At 38.5% G+C, this 13367-nt stretch overlaps 1 protein-coding gene across 4 annotated transcripts in view; it reads right to left on the bottom strand.

The window, feature by feature from the left end:
- Positions 1-13367, bottom strand: part of PPP2R3A (protein phosphatase 2 regulatory subunit B''alpha) — a 220264-nt gene that overhangs the window by 147668 nt on the left and 59229 nt on the right. The window lies entirely within an intron of this gene.

Raw genomic sequence — 13367 nt, 5'->3', positions numbered from 1 at the left:
ATCTCCTAGAGGAGGGCATGGCTACATGCTCCAGATTCTTGCCTGGAAAATCCCGCGGACAGAGGAGCCTGGTGCACTACAGTCCATGGGGTTGCAAAGAGTCAGATACGACTGAGCAACTAAGCAAGCTGGGTAGTGAGTCTGACGACATTAGCTCAAAGCTGGGGGATGGTAGTTTCAGAGAAGTGGGAGAAAGGATAGTTTGGACGTTGCAATGAAACACAAGAACATTTACTGCTTCCTCCAGATCCAGTGAAATAGGGGGTAGAATGGGAAAGAAGAGAGTCACCATTTCACATGGCTGTAGTACTCTTGGGCTTCCCAGGTGGTGCCGGGGTAAAGAACCTGCCTGCCAAGGCAGGAGACATAAGAGATGTGAGTTCAGTCCCTGGGTCAGAAAGATCCCCTGGAGGAGGGCACAGCAACCCATTCTAGTATTCTTGCCTGAAGAATCCCATGGAAAGAGGAGCCTGGTGGGTTATAGTCCATGGGGCCACAAAGAGTCGGACACCACCTGAAGCAACTTAGCACACACCCTTAGGGAGAGATGGGTTTCAGACAGAACAAAAGGGTAAAGGGAATGTTTAGAAGAGTTTGATGACCTAGGACATTTTGCCAGTGAATGATCAAGAGTGCACAGTGAAAGATTTCAGGGCTGGACACAGAAACAGGATATACAAGAGTAGGGTGAGGAGGTGAGTGGTTATGTGAACTCCTAGACTTCTGTGGTGACTGATGTAAACAGGGATGAAGGGCTATTAGATTAGTCCTGATTGCCTTAAGGCAGAGAATGATGAAGCTGTGTGTTAGGCAGGTCTACGAGGGGAACCACGGGCTGAACAGAAGCAATCTGAGTTCTGGGAGCTCCTTTCACTCCTGCTTTGGCAGCTGGGGAGGACTATACTTATCAGGAGTACCTGAATATCTAGGTCTCAGTCTTACTTCTACAAGAACATGTGTAATTTAGAGTGCATTTACCCCCCAATTTTTTGAATACACATAAACATACTAATTACAAAAAGGGATCACATTGGTATATTTGTTTTATAATTTATATCTTTATCTTGACAGTTGATGTGAATAATTAGAAAGGATGGAGATGCAACAGGACCTGATCTCAGAAGACATTAAAGGTGGAGGGGAAATACCTGTTGAACTCATCCTGCAAATTTATATGTGCCACTGGCCAGATCCCTTTACTTTTATTAATATCTGTGGTGGTTAAATGAAGTAGAAAGGAGAATGCTTTCTTGCTGTATTGATAAGTGCTTTGATTTCTATTCAAATATTTGCAGCACTGAACCCAAGAAACCGTCAGCACCTAAAGCTGGGGGAGAAGAAACATTCTCCCTCAATGATATGACTGCTCAATCTTAATGAAGGTATGGATAAAAACCTAGAAAGTAAAAGAAGAAATGCTTCAGAAAAAGCTTTTAATAAGATTCCAAAAGTGTGTTCTGCTATAATTTCATTTTCATAATATTCTACATTTGAACATACATGAAATTATACAATATAATATCTAAACTTTGAAAAGACTCATAATATTAGATCATTAACCTAGGAAGGCTCTTGATTCCCCCTGGAATGCTATCTGAGACACATATTACTGATCAGGGTCAGAAAGAAACAAAGTAAGTTCTAGTAACAGTGCAAATCCTAACCTTCAAAGATTTCTCTGACCCTCTTGGGCATCCAAAAACAAACAAAAAAACAAATGCCATACTGAAGGTAAGTAGCCAGAAAAGTTCTTTTCCAAGCTAAATCTGTTGGGATGAAGGTGGGACTTCTAAGGAATTTTCAGGATTTAAATAAACAGCTCATATGTGGAGGTACTAAAATAGGGCTTGAGGGTGAAGTGGTGAATAAGAGAGCACCCCCTCAAAATGCCTACAGTCTATAATCAAGAGACTTTCATCCTGTGATATGGTAAAATGATCTATACCCTTAACGGGGTTCTCCCCTTTGTCAGGGGAGGTGATGGGATTTTCCCCAGAACTCCAAAGGTTTTTAGCTGTTACAAGCTAGAGGAATTAAGAGGCTACAGGTCTGGGAGAGATCTGAGTCTTGCTGAGGAACCAGCCTCAAGTCCTAGAAGGGAACCAGTTGTCAGGTCCTTTTGCATGCATCCTTGAGAAGCCAAGGGCCAGGAAAGAGATAGCCTTCGGGCAAGAGAGCACAGTTTCTACTTGAGAAGCAGGCAAAGCAGACTACCAAAAATCCCTTCATTTGATTATTCATTCACTTATTTGTTTATTCATTCAATAAATACTTATTTAATGCTACTATTTGTTAAATAAAGGCCAATGGAGGATAGTGCCAGGCAAAGAAACTTGAGAGGGATTCATAAATCTCTCTGCATGTGCTTATTTTAATATTTCATCTTTATTAGGTATAGGTTTGGGAGCTGGAGATTATAATTTTGGAGCCTAAAGTGGTAAAAGAGAAGATAAGGTATGAATCAGGCTGTCAGATAAGACTGTCTGCTTAAAGTGTGACTTAAAACCTGCAAAAAACAATGGGAACTACCCATCTAACCCTTTACTTTATTAGCATGAGCTCTATCAACTTAGAATTGGAAATAATATAAGCAGAGCAGCCTGATATTTTCTTTTATACTCTCTAGGAAGGAAAGTTCTGTTAAGCCAATTTCACTTACTCTTGATCATCAAGATCAGACAACCAGAGAGCTTGGGTTTGACAGGAATAATGGATTTAAGATCTAGCCATCTAGCCTCCCTTACTGGATTCCCCAAGGACCAAAAGCTTCTATTTGTAAAATAGAGAAGATTCACATGGACCACAGTCTTGTCTAACTCAATGAAACTATGAGCCATACCATGTAGGGCCACCTAAGACGGATGGGTCATGGTGGAGGGTTCTGACAAAACTCGGTCCACTGGAGAAGGGAATGGCAAACCACTTCAGTATTCTTGCCTTGAGAACCCCATGAACAGTATGAAAAGGCGAAAAGATAGGACACTGAAAGATGAATTCCCCAGCTTGGAAGGTGCCCGATATGCTACTGGAGAACAGTGGAGAAACAACTCCAGAATGAAGAGACACAGCCAAAGCAAAAAGACCATCCAGTTGTGGATGTGACTGGTGATGGAAGTAAAGCCTGACACTGTAAAGAACAATGCTGCACAGGAACCTGGAATGTTAGGTCCGTGAATCAAGGTAAATTGGAAGTAGTCAAACAGGAGATGGCAAGAGTGAACGTCGACATTTTAGGAATCAGGGAACTAAGATGGACTGGAATGGGTGAATTTAAATCAAATAACCATTGTAACTACTACAGTGGGCAAGAATCCCTTAGAGGAAATGAAGTAGCCCTTATAGTCAACAGAAAAGTCTGGAATGCAGTACTTGGATGCAATCTCAAAAATGACAGAATGATCTCTGTTCCTTTCCAAGGCAAATCATTCAATACCACAGTAATTTAAGTCTATGCCCCAACGAGTAATGCTGAAGCTGAACAGTTCTATGAAGACCTACAAGACCTTCTAGAACTAACATCCTGAAAAGATGTCCTTTTATTATAGGGAACTGGAGTGCAAAAGTAGGAAGTCAAGAGATATCTGGAGTAACAACAAATTTGGCTTTGGAGTACAAAATGAAGCAGGGCAAAGGCTAAAAGAGTTCTGCCAAGAAAATGCACTGGTCGTAGCAGACACCCTCTTCCAACAACACAAGAGAAGACCCTACACATGTACATCAACAGATGGTCAATACCGAAATCAGACTGATTATATTCTTTGCAGCCAAAGATGGAGAAGCTCTCTACAGGCAGCAAAAATAAGAGCAGGAGCTGACTGTGGTTCAGATCATGAACTCCTTATTGCCAAATTCAGATTTAAATTGAAGAAAGTAAGGAAAACCACTAGACCATTCAGGTATGACCTAAATCAAATCCCTTACAATTATACAGTGGAAATGACAAACAGATTTAAGGTATTAGATCTGATAGACAGAATGCATGAAGAATTATGGACGGAGGTTTGTGACATTGTATAGGAGGCAGTGATCAAGACCTCAAGAAAAAGAAATGCAAAAAGGCAACATGGTTGTCTGAGGTCTTACAAATAGTAGCTGAGAAAAAAAAGGCTAAAGGCAAAGGAGAAAAGGAAAGATATACCTATCTGAATGCAGAGTTCCAAAGAAGAGCAAGGAGAGATAAGAAAGCCTCCCTCAGTGATCAATGCAAAGAAAGAGAGGAAAACGTTAGAATGGGAAAGACTAGAGATCTCTTCAAGAAAACTAGAGATGCCAAGAGAACCCTTCAGGCAAAGATGGGCACAATAAAGGACAGAAATGGTATGGACCTAACAGAAGCTATTAAGGAAGATATTAAGAAGAGGTGGCAAGAATAAACAGAACTATGCAAAAAAGATCTTCACGATCCAGATAACCACAATGGTGTGATTACTCACCTAGAGCCACACATCCTGGAATGCAAAGGCAAGAGGGCCTTAGGAAGCATCACTATGAACAAAGCTAGTGGAGGTGATGGGATTCCAGTTGAGCTATTACAAATCCTAAAAGATAATGCTGTAAAAGTGCTGCACTCAATATGCCAGCAAATTTGGAAAACTCAGCAGTGGCTGCTGGACTGGAAAAGGTCAGTTTTCATTCCAATCCCAAAGAAACGCAATGCCAAAGAATGTTCAAACTACTGCACAATTGTACTCATCTCACATGCTAGCAAAGTAACGCTCAAAATTTTCCAAGCCAGGCTTTAACAGTATGTGAACTGTTAACTTCCAGATATTCAAGCTGGATTTAGAAAAGGACAGGAACCAGAGATCAAATTGTCAACATCCGCTGGATCATTGAAAAAGCAAGAGAGTTCTAGTAAAACATCTACTTCTGCTTTATTGACTATTCCAAAGCCTTTGACTGTGTGGATCACAATCAACTGTGGACAATTCTTCAGGAGATGGAATACCAGACCACCTGACCTGCCTCCTGAGAAATCTGTATGCAGGTCAAGAAGCAACAGTTAGAACTTGACATGCACGTGTCTCTTTCAGATCTGGTTTCCTCAGTGTGTATGCCCAGAAGTGGGATTGCTGGGTCATATGGCAGTTCTATTTCCAGTTTTTTAAGGAATCTCCACACTGTTTTCCATAGCGGCTGTACTAGTTTGCATTCCCACCAACAGTGTAAGAGGGTTCCCTTTTCTCCACACCCTCTCCAGCATTTACTGCTTGTAGACTTTTGGATAGCAGCCATCCTGACTGGCGTGTAATGGTACCTCATTGTGGTTTTGATTTGCATTTCTCTAATAATGAGTGATGTTGAGCATCTCTTCATGTGTTTGTTAGCCATCTGTATGTCTTCTTTGGAGAAATGTCTGTTTAGTTCTTTGGCCCATTTTTTGATTGGGTCATTTATTTTTCTGGAATTGAGCTGCAGGAGTTGCTTGTATATTTTTGAGATTAATCCAGATCTGAAAGAGACATGTGCACCCCAATGTTCATTGCAGCACTGTTTATAATAGCCAGGACATGGAAACAACCTAGATGCCCATCAGCAGATGAATGGATAAGGAAGCTGTGGTACATATACACCATGGAATATTACTCAGCCATTAAAAAGAATTCATTTGAATCAGTCCTAATGAGATGGATGAAACTGGAGCCCATCATACAGAGTGAAGTAAGCCAGAAAGATAAAGAACATTACAGCATACTAACACATATATATGGAATTTAGAAAGATGGTAACGATAACCCTATATGCAAAACAGAAAAAGAGACACAGAAATACAGAACAGACTTTTGAACTCTGTGGGAGAAGGTGAGGGTGGGATGTTTCAAAAGAACAGCATGTATACTATCTATGGTGAAACAGATCGCCAGCCCAGGTGGGATGCATGAGACAAGTGCTCGGGACTGGTGCATTGGGAAGACCCAGAGGAATCGGGTAGAGAGGGAGGTGGGAGGGGGGATCGGGATGGGGAATATGTGTAAATCTATGGCTGATTCATATCAATGTATGACAAAACCCACTGAAATGTTGTGAAGTAATTAGCCTCCAACTAATAAAAAAATTAAAAAAAAAAAAAAAAGAACTTGACATGCAACAACAGACTGGTTCCAAATCAGGAAAGGAGTATGTCATGGCTGTATACTGTCACCCTGTTTATTTAACTTATGTGCAGAGTAAATCATGTGAAATGGTGGGCTGGATGAAGCATAAGCTACAATCAAGATTGCTTGGAGAAATATCAACAATGTCAGATATGCACCGATGACACCACCCTTATGCCAAAAGTGAAGAAGAACTAACGAGTCTCTTGATGAAAGTGAAACAGGAGAGTGAAAAAGTTGGCTTAAAACTCACCATTCAGAAAGCTAAGATCATGGCATCCAGTCCCATCATTTCACGGCAAATAGATGGAGAAAAAATGGAAACAGTAAGAAATTTTATATTTTTGGATTCCAAAATCACTATAGATGGTGCCTGTAGCCATGAAAGGAAAAGGTGATTGCCCCTGGGAAGAAAAGCCATGACCAACCTAGACAGCATAATAAAACCCAGAGACATTACTTTTCTGACAAAGGTCCATCTAGTCAAAGCTATGGTTTTACCAGTAGTCATGTATGGATGTGAGAGTTCGACTATAAAGAAAGTTGAGTGCTGAAGAACTGATTTGAACCGTGGTATTGAAGAAGACTCTTGAGAGTCCCTTGGTCTGCTAGGAGATCCACAGTCAATCCTAAAGGAAATTAGTCCTGAATATTCATTGGAAGGACTGATGCTGAGGCTGAAATGCCAATATTTTGGCCACCTGATGTGAAGAACTGACTCACTGGAAAAGACCTTGATGCTGGGAAAGATTGAAGGTGGGAGAAGAAGGGTCAACAGAGGATGAAATGGCTGGATGGCATCACCGATGCGATGGACATGAGTTTGAGTAAGCTCTGGGAGTTGGTGATGGACAGGGAAGTGTGGTGTGCTGAAGTCCATGGGATCACAAAGAGTCAGACACAACTGAGCAACTGAACTGGAGAAGATTAAGGTACATTTTTATGTCTTAGAACAGAATGGAAATGGTCCAAGCCAATGAGATAAATAAACCTCTAACCTTAATACCATTAACACTATAATAATACTAACATTTAGGACTTTAAGTAAATTCACTGAATAAGACTAGGGTATCCATATCCAAATGCTATTTCCTCCAGAAAAACTTCCCTGAATTTCACAAGCTGGGATCTCTCTCTCTTCATCCTCTGAACTCCTGTAGCATTTCATCTCTCTCTCATGGAATCCATTCTTTTCACTCTGCATCACAGTAAAGAGCTTATCTCTTCTACTAGACTGTGGGCTTCACAAAGGCTTATGATGTCTGATTCATCTTAATCCCCAACTGTGTGCTCTACACAGTACATGCTCAAGCTATTTAGAAACTATCCTTTTTAAATCATTTTGGCAACCTCCATTTTACATAATAATGTATTAACTATATTGAAATAAACTTCCAGGCTCATGATGGAGCTGTTCCTGCCCAGGAGCTCCTGCCAAATCTGGATAACTTATATGTCCCTGTATATGGTCCACTTGACCACAAATGTAGTACATTCAGTCAGCTAATCCCCAAGTGCCAAGCCAATTCTGGGCCTTCGTACCCCAAACAAGCTTGACTATGGGGTGCTGGCCATTCATATACTTTCTTCTTTAATAATTTTTTAACAATTATAAAAGTGATCTTTACCCCATTTTTGAAATAGGTCCTGCTAAAGTTCACATCTGGCAATACTCTGACAACAGTTTTAATAGTTTTTTTTAAAAATTACAAGTTTTAATTTGAACTTTCTAATAATTTAGACACCTTCCCGCTCAGTTAGTGAAATTTGTAAGGTTTCACTAGACTTAAGCATTACAGTATAGTTTAAAAAAAATCTTCCTTTTTGTTTACCTCAAAATTTTCCTCTTTCATTGACAAGTCCTCCCCGCCCTGCCCTCCACTCTTTCAGTGGAGACAAGTAATAATGAAGACTTTCCCAGGCTTTGTTTTTACTAAAATTAAGTAAAAGTAAATAATTTTCAGGGGAGGCTAGGCTATTATTATATTAAAATAATAATATTTTAACCTGTCAATAACAGCTAACAGGTTATTGTCCCATAAAGCTAAAAACAAACCAAAAATGACTGTAATATTATCTGCTAACAGTAATAAAACATGGAATTAAAACATCATTTATTATGTGAACTTCCAAAGCAGTATATTCTTCTAAGTGTTTTTTTAAAAAAATTTTATGTCCATGTCACACATGTAATTCACTCATTTGATATTATGAAAAACGCTCTTGAAACCTCAGCCACACCCCCTTTCTCAGCTGTTCTTATTTTTTTTTTAACTGAATTATAGTTGATTTACAGTATTATATTAGTTTTAGGTGTCCATTATAGTGGTTTGATATTTTTTATAGATTTTACTCCATTCAATTATTATAAAATATTGACTGCATTCCCTATGCAGTACAATATATCTTTGTAGTTTATTTTCCACCTAGTAGTTTGTACCACTAATGCCCTTCTCTATCCTGCCCTATGTCCCAACCCTCAACCTAGTAACCACTAGTTTGTCCACTCTATCTGTGAGTCTGTTTCTGTTTTGTTATATTCATTTGCTTTAATTTTTAAGATTCTATATATAAGTGAAAACATACCGTTCTCTTTGTTCAACTCATTTCAGGCCTGTCTGAGTAACGTCTGTTATTCCAGGACCTACAGGGTTGTTTCCTGTCACCTGTTGACCAATTATACAGAACTTGACACAGTGAGAGAGTTCATAAGCAAAGAAAGGAAAAAAAGAGCAGAGAATAAGACATGGGATGAAAAGGAATGTTTTAAGTGGAAAAGTCAGAGATAGGGAATGACTGGACAGGAAAAGGGAGAAAGCTATGTAGATAAGAACCCATGATGAAGAATTCTGAAACTCTGGGCTTGCTTATTTTTCGATTTCTATTTGACTATCTGACTGCCACATTGGTAGTTTTTACTACTGATGTTTTTAAAAAACTATCACACTTAACCTTATCAAAAATCTGTTTTGCTGATCTACACAAAATAATATCTAGACCAGGAAATTAGCTAACTTTTTCTATAAATGGCCAGACAGTAAGTATATTAGGCTTTAAGGTCTCTGTTACAACTACTCAACTTAGCAGACAGAGCACAAGAGCAGTCACAGTCCATACGGAGAAGAAGGACTGTAGCTGTGCTAAAATACAGCCATTTACAAACACAGGTGGCAGGCCAGACTTGGGCTACGGGCCACAGGCTTCTGACCCCTGGTTTGTTTAAGCTGTCTAAAGCTGATTTGCGTCTTTATTTTTAATTGGAGGTAATTGCTTTACAGTGTTGCGTTGGTTTCTGCCATACAGCAGTGTGGATCAGCCATAAACCCACATGGATACCCTCCCTCTTGGGACTGCCTCCCACCCACTGCCCCCAGGTTGTCACGCAGCACCAGGGCTGAGCTCCCTGGGCTATGTAGCAGCTTCCCACTAGTTATCTATTTACATGTGGTAACATACATGTTTCAATGCTACTGTCTGAACTCATCCCACCCTCTCCTTACCCCACTTTGCCTATAAGCCTGTTCTCTATGTCTTCATCTCTATTCCTGTCCTGCAAATAGGTTCATCAGTACCATTTTTCTAGATTCCATACATATGTGCTAATATATGATATTTGCTTTTCTCTTTCTGACTTACTTCACTCTGTATAATAGGATCTAGGTTCATCCACCTCAGTTCAGCTGACTCAAATCCATTCCTTTCTATGGTCAAGTAATATTCCACTGTATATATGTACCACAACTTCTTTATCTGTTCATCTGACCCCTGATTTAGATTGATATCCTCTGTACCAATCTCTCAACACCCTTCTAGTATTTTTTATTTGATTCCCTCTCCCAATACAGATTTGAAATGTATTCCTGGAAAACAAATACTGTTCCTCTTGAGAAATTATTTTGAAATACATATTAAAATATTAATGATATATAATATTGTCAAGTAGATCTTTTCAGGGATAATCATCAATGTCAAATAAAAGCAATTCCTGTATGTCCCTTACATAGTCTTTTAATTAAAATGTTTTGAACAACTAGAAAACTTTTGACTGTTCAAAATGTTAAAAAATTAAAAGTCTTAATTTAAAATTTATTATTCTTTAAAAATTATTCTTAAAAAACTATACTGTGGGACTCCTGTGCTTTAAAATTGTTAGCTAGCCACTCCCTTAGAATGATCTCTTTTTAAAAAAAAAAATGGAAGTACAGTCGCTGTATAATATGTTACAGGTATATGATACAGTGATCCACAATTTTTAAAGGTTAGGCTCCATTTACAGTTATTATAAACTACTGGCTATATTCCCTGTGTTGCATAATATGTCCTTGCAGCTTATTTTATACCTAGTAGTTTATACCTCTTACTCCCCTAAGCCTATATTGGACCCCACCAACTCCCCTGTCCCCACTGGCAACCACTAGTTTGTTCTCTATATCTGTGAGTCTGCTGCTTTTTTGTCAAAGAAACACTTTAGCATAGCATACAGGGTCATTCATAAGTTGGCCCCAACCTACCTCTCTGATTTTATCTGCTTTTGAACTGTGATGTTGGAGAAGACTCTTGAGAGTCCCTTGGACTGCAAGGAGATCCAACCAGTCCATCCTAAAGTAAACCAACCCTGAATATTCATTGGAAGGACTGATGCTGAAGCTGAAATTCCAATACTTTGGTCATCTGATGTGAAGGACTGACTCATTGGAAAAGACCCTGATGCTGGGAAAGACTGAAGGCGGGAGGAGAAGGGGACAACAGAGGATGAGATGGTTGGATGGCATCACCAAATTGATGGAATGAGCTTGAATAAGCTCCGGGAGTTGCAGTGATGGACAGGGAAGCGTGGCATGCTTCAGTCCATGGGATCACAAAGAGTCAGACACTACTGAGCGACTGAACTGAACTTTCTGTTCATTCTTTGTATACAAGAAAAAAAACATGACCAGGAGATAAGAACACTGACATTTCAGGAAATGGTTACTTCTGGAAGAGGATAGAATACTGGGGAGGGGAACCCTTGGGATTTCAACTATATCTGAGGTGACTTTTTTAAAAATGATGATATTAATGAAAATATCAAATAAAGATCTGAAGCAAAGCTACAGCAAAGCATTAAGATTTGATAAAGCAAAGTGGTGAGTAATAAAAATGCTTTTTCTGTCATTCACAATACTTTTCTATTTGTTTAAGACAGGGGTTGACAAACTACAATCTGGCCCACTGGCAATTTTTTAAGACTTGGAGCTAAGAATAGTTTTACATTGTTGAAAGGCTGTTTAAAAAAAAAAAAAAAAAAAAAAACAATACTATATGACAGAAACTTGTGACCTGCAAAGACTATAGTATTAACTATTTGGCCCTATATAGAAAACATTTGCTAACTTCTGATTTTAAATATTTCATAAAAAGAAAAGATTTAAAAAATGAAGAGGTAAGGAGGCAACTGAGTCAAGGAAGGATGGTTTTGTTTTCTTACCTTAAGTATCTTCCTGAAACATTTTATATTGCTTGTTTCTTTAAATTAGCTTTTTATGAATCATTTTTTCAACTTTTATGAAGAAGAAATCTCATTAAAGTAATAAAAATGGTAACTATGTATGGCAGTAGATGGTAACAAGACTTACTTGGAATTGTTTCAGTGTATACAAATATCAGGTTGTTGTACACCTGAAACTAATATGTCAATTATACCTCAATTTTAAAAAAATGATGTACCTCTGTGGGGAAAAAAGAAATCTCATCAAATTTTATTCTATGAGGTTGGAACTCATAGAAAATGAGTTCTATGAGGAACTCATTTAAAAGACCTGTGGGAGACTTGTTTAATATGATTTTGATTTCAGTCAGTCCATACTTGTCAAAAAACTGGGGAGCTCATTTAGAGCCCAATGTGTCATTTTTAGGCAGCTGTACTTAGGTTGGTGACCCACTTAGGAGCTGCCAGCCAGGCACACAGGAGAGATGCTGCATGGGATCTATTCTTGGCGTCAGGTTCACATTTTCTGCTTTCTGCAGTCCACCTCTTCTAGAAGAATCTGTTTTTTTTTTTTTTTTTCCTACAGATGATAATGGGGCAAGAGGGCTAAACAAATTTCAAAACACTGTATTACAGTAAGAGTTTCTGGCCATAGTAGTTGTGAAACACTGGAATATGTCATCAGAGAAGGTAGACTTTTTTTTTTAAATGGGGAAAACAGATAACACATTTAAATATTTTGGTATGCCACAGATCACAAGAACTGTTAGAGCTTATGTTATTATAATTTTGGTTACTATATAGGCATTTTCTTTATAAAATAGTAAGCACATCAGTCTTGCCTATGTACATGAAAGGATTTAAAAAATTTTTTTTCTAATTAACTGACATAGTTTTTCCCCTTTGGCATTGACCCATGTTAACAAAAGAGTATTACCAACTATGAATCCATGAATGAAGAGACTCACAGAGATTTCACAGTAATGCTCAGTGGACAACTGAGGATCTTTTAGACCTATGTTATTTAACACTTTAAATATGTACTGTTTTAAACTTTAGCGTCACTGGTAACTAAAAATGTGTACAGGAGAACAACAGCCACAAAAAAAAATGAGGTAAAAATTATTAGTCTGATCATAATATGGATTTTTTCTTGTTCTAATGAAAATATTAATGTATTTATAAGAAAATAATAACTTGTTTTTTAACTGGGCCATATATGACATCTCTAATATCCATTTGTTTTTTTAAAATTTATTATATTAAAGACATACAATATGGCATGACAAAATACTGGTGATTCATCACCAGATTAAACATTACTGAGGCCCTGTGCACGCTTCCTCAGTTCTATCTCCCTTCCTTCTTCCATGGATTAATCACTGTTCTGAACACTGTATCTGATGTATCCATGTATTTATTCATACTTTTTATACAATATAAATACCTCTAATAATTCCTATCATTATTTTACAACTAGTTTTGTTGACTTCACTTCATGTCTGAATTCATACACGTTGACATGTATAGTGTATTCACATGGTAGAGACAGAGCTCACCAAATATTCTATGTGCTCCCATATGATTCTTAGACTTCAGGTTGGAATCACTGGGCTGTGAGGAGACGGGAATTATGTCAAGAGTGGGACAAGGTGGTTAAAAGCTCCGTTTCTTTCTTAGCCTTCTTCAGTGAACTCTTAAGCCACATCTTCCAGATGGGGCAATGGGGCAGCTGTAGGAACATGGAGCATCCATCAGTCTGGGTCCCTGCACGAGGTGGAGCAGAGCCCTCTTACCAACTGCGT

This window comes from Dama dama, chromosome 19 (assembly GCF_033118175.1).
Source record: "Dama dama isolate Ldn47 chromosome 19, ASM3311817v1, whole genome shotgun sequence".
NCBI lineage: Eukaryota > Metazoa > Chordata > Mammalia > Artiodactyla > Cervidae > Dama > Dama dama.
This window is presented reverse-complemented; position numbering and strand designations above follow the sequence as displayed.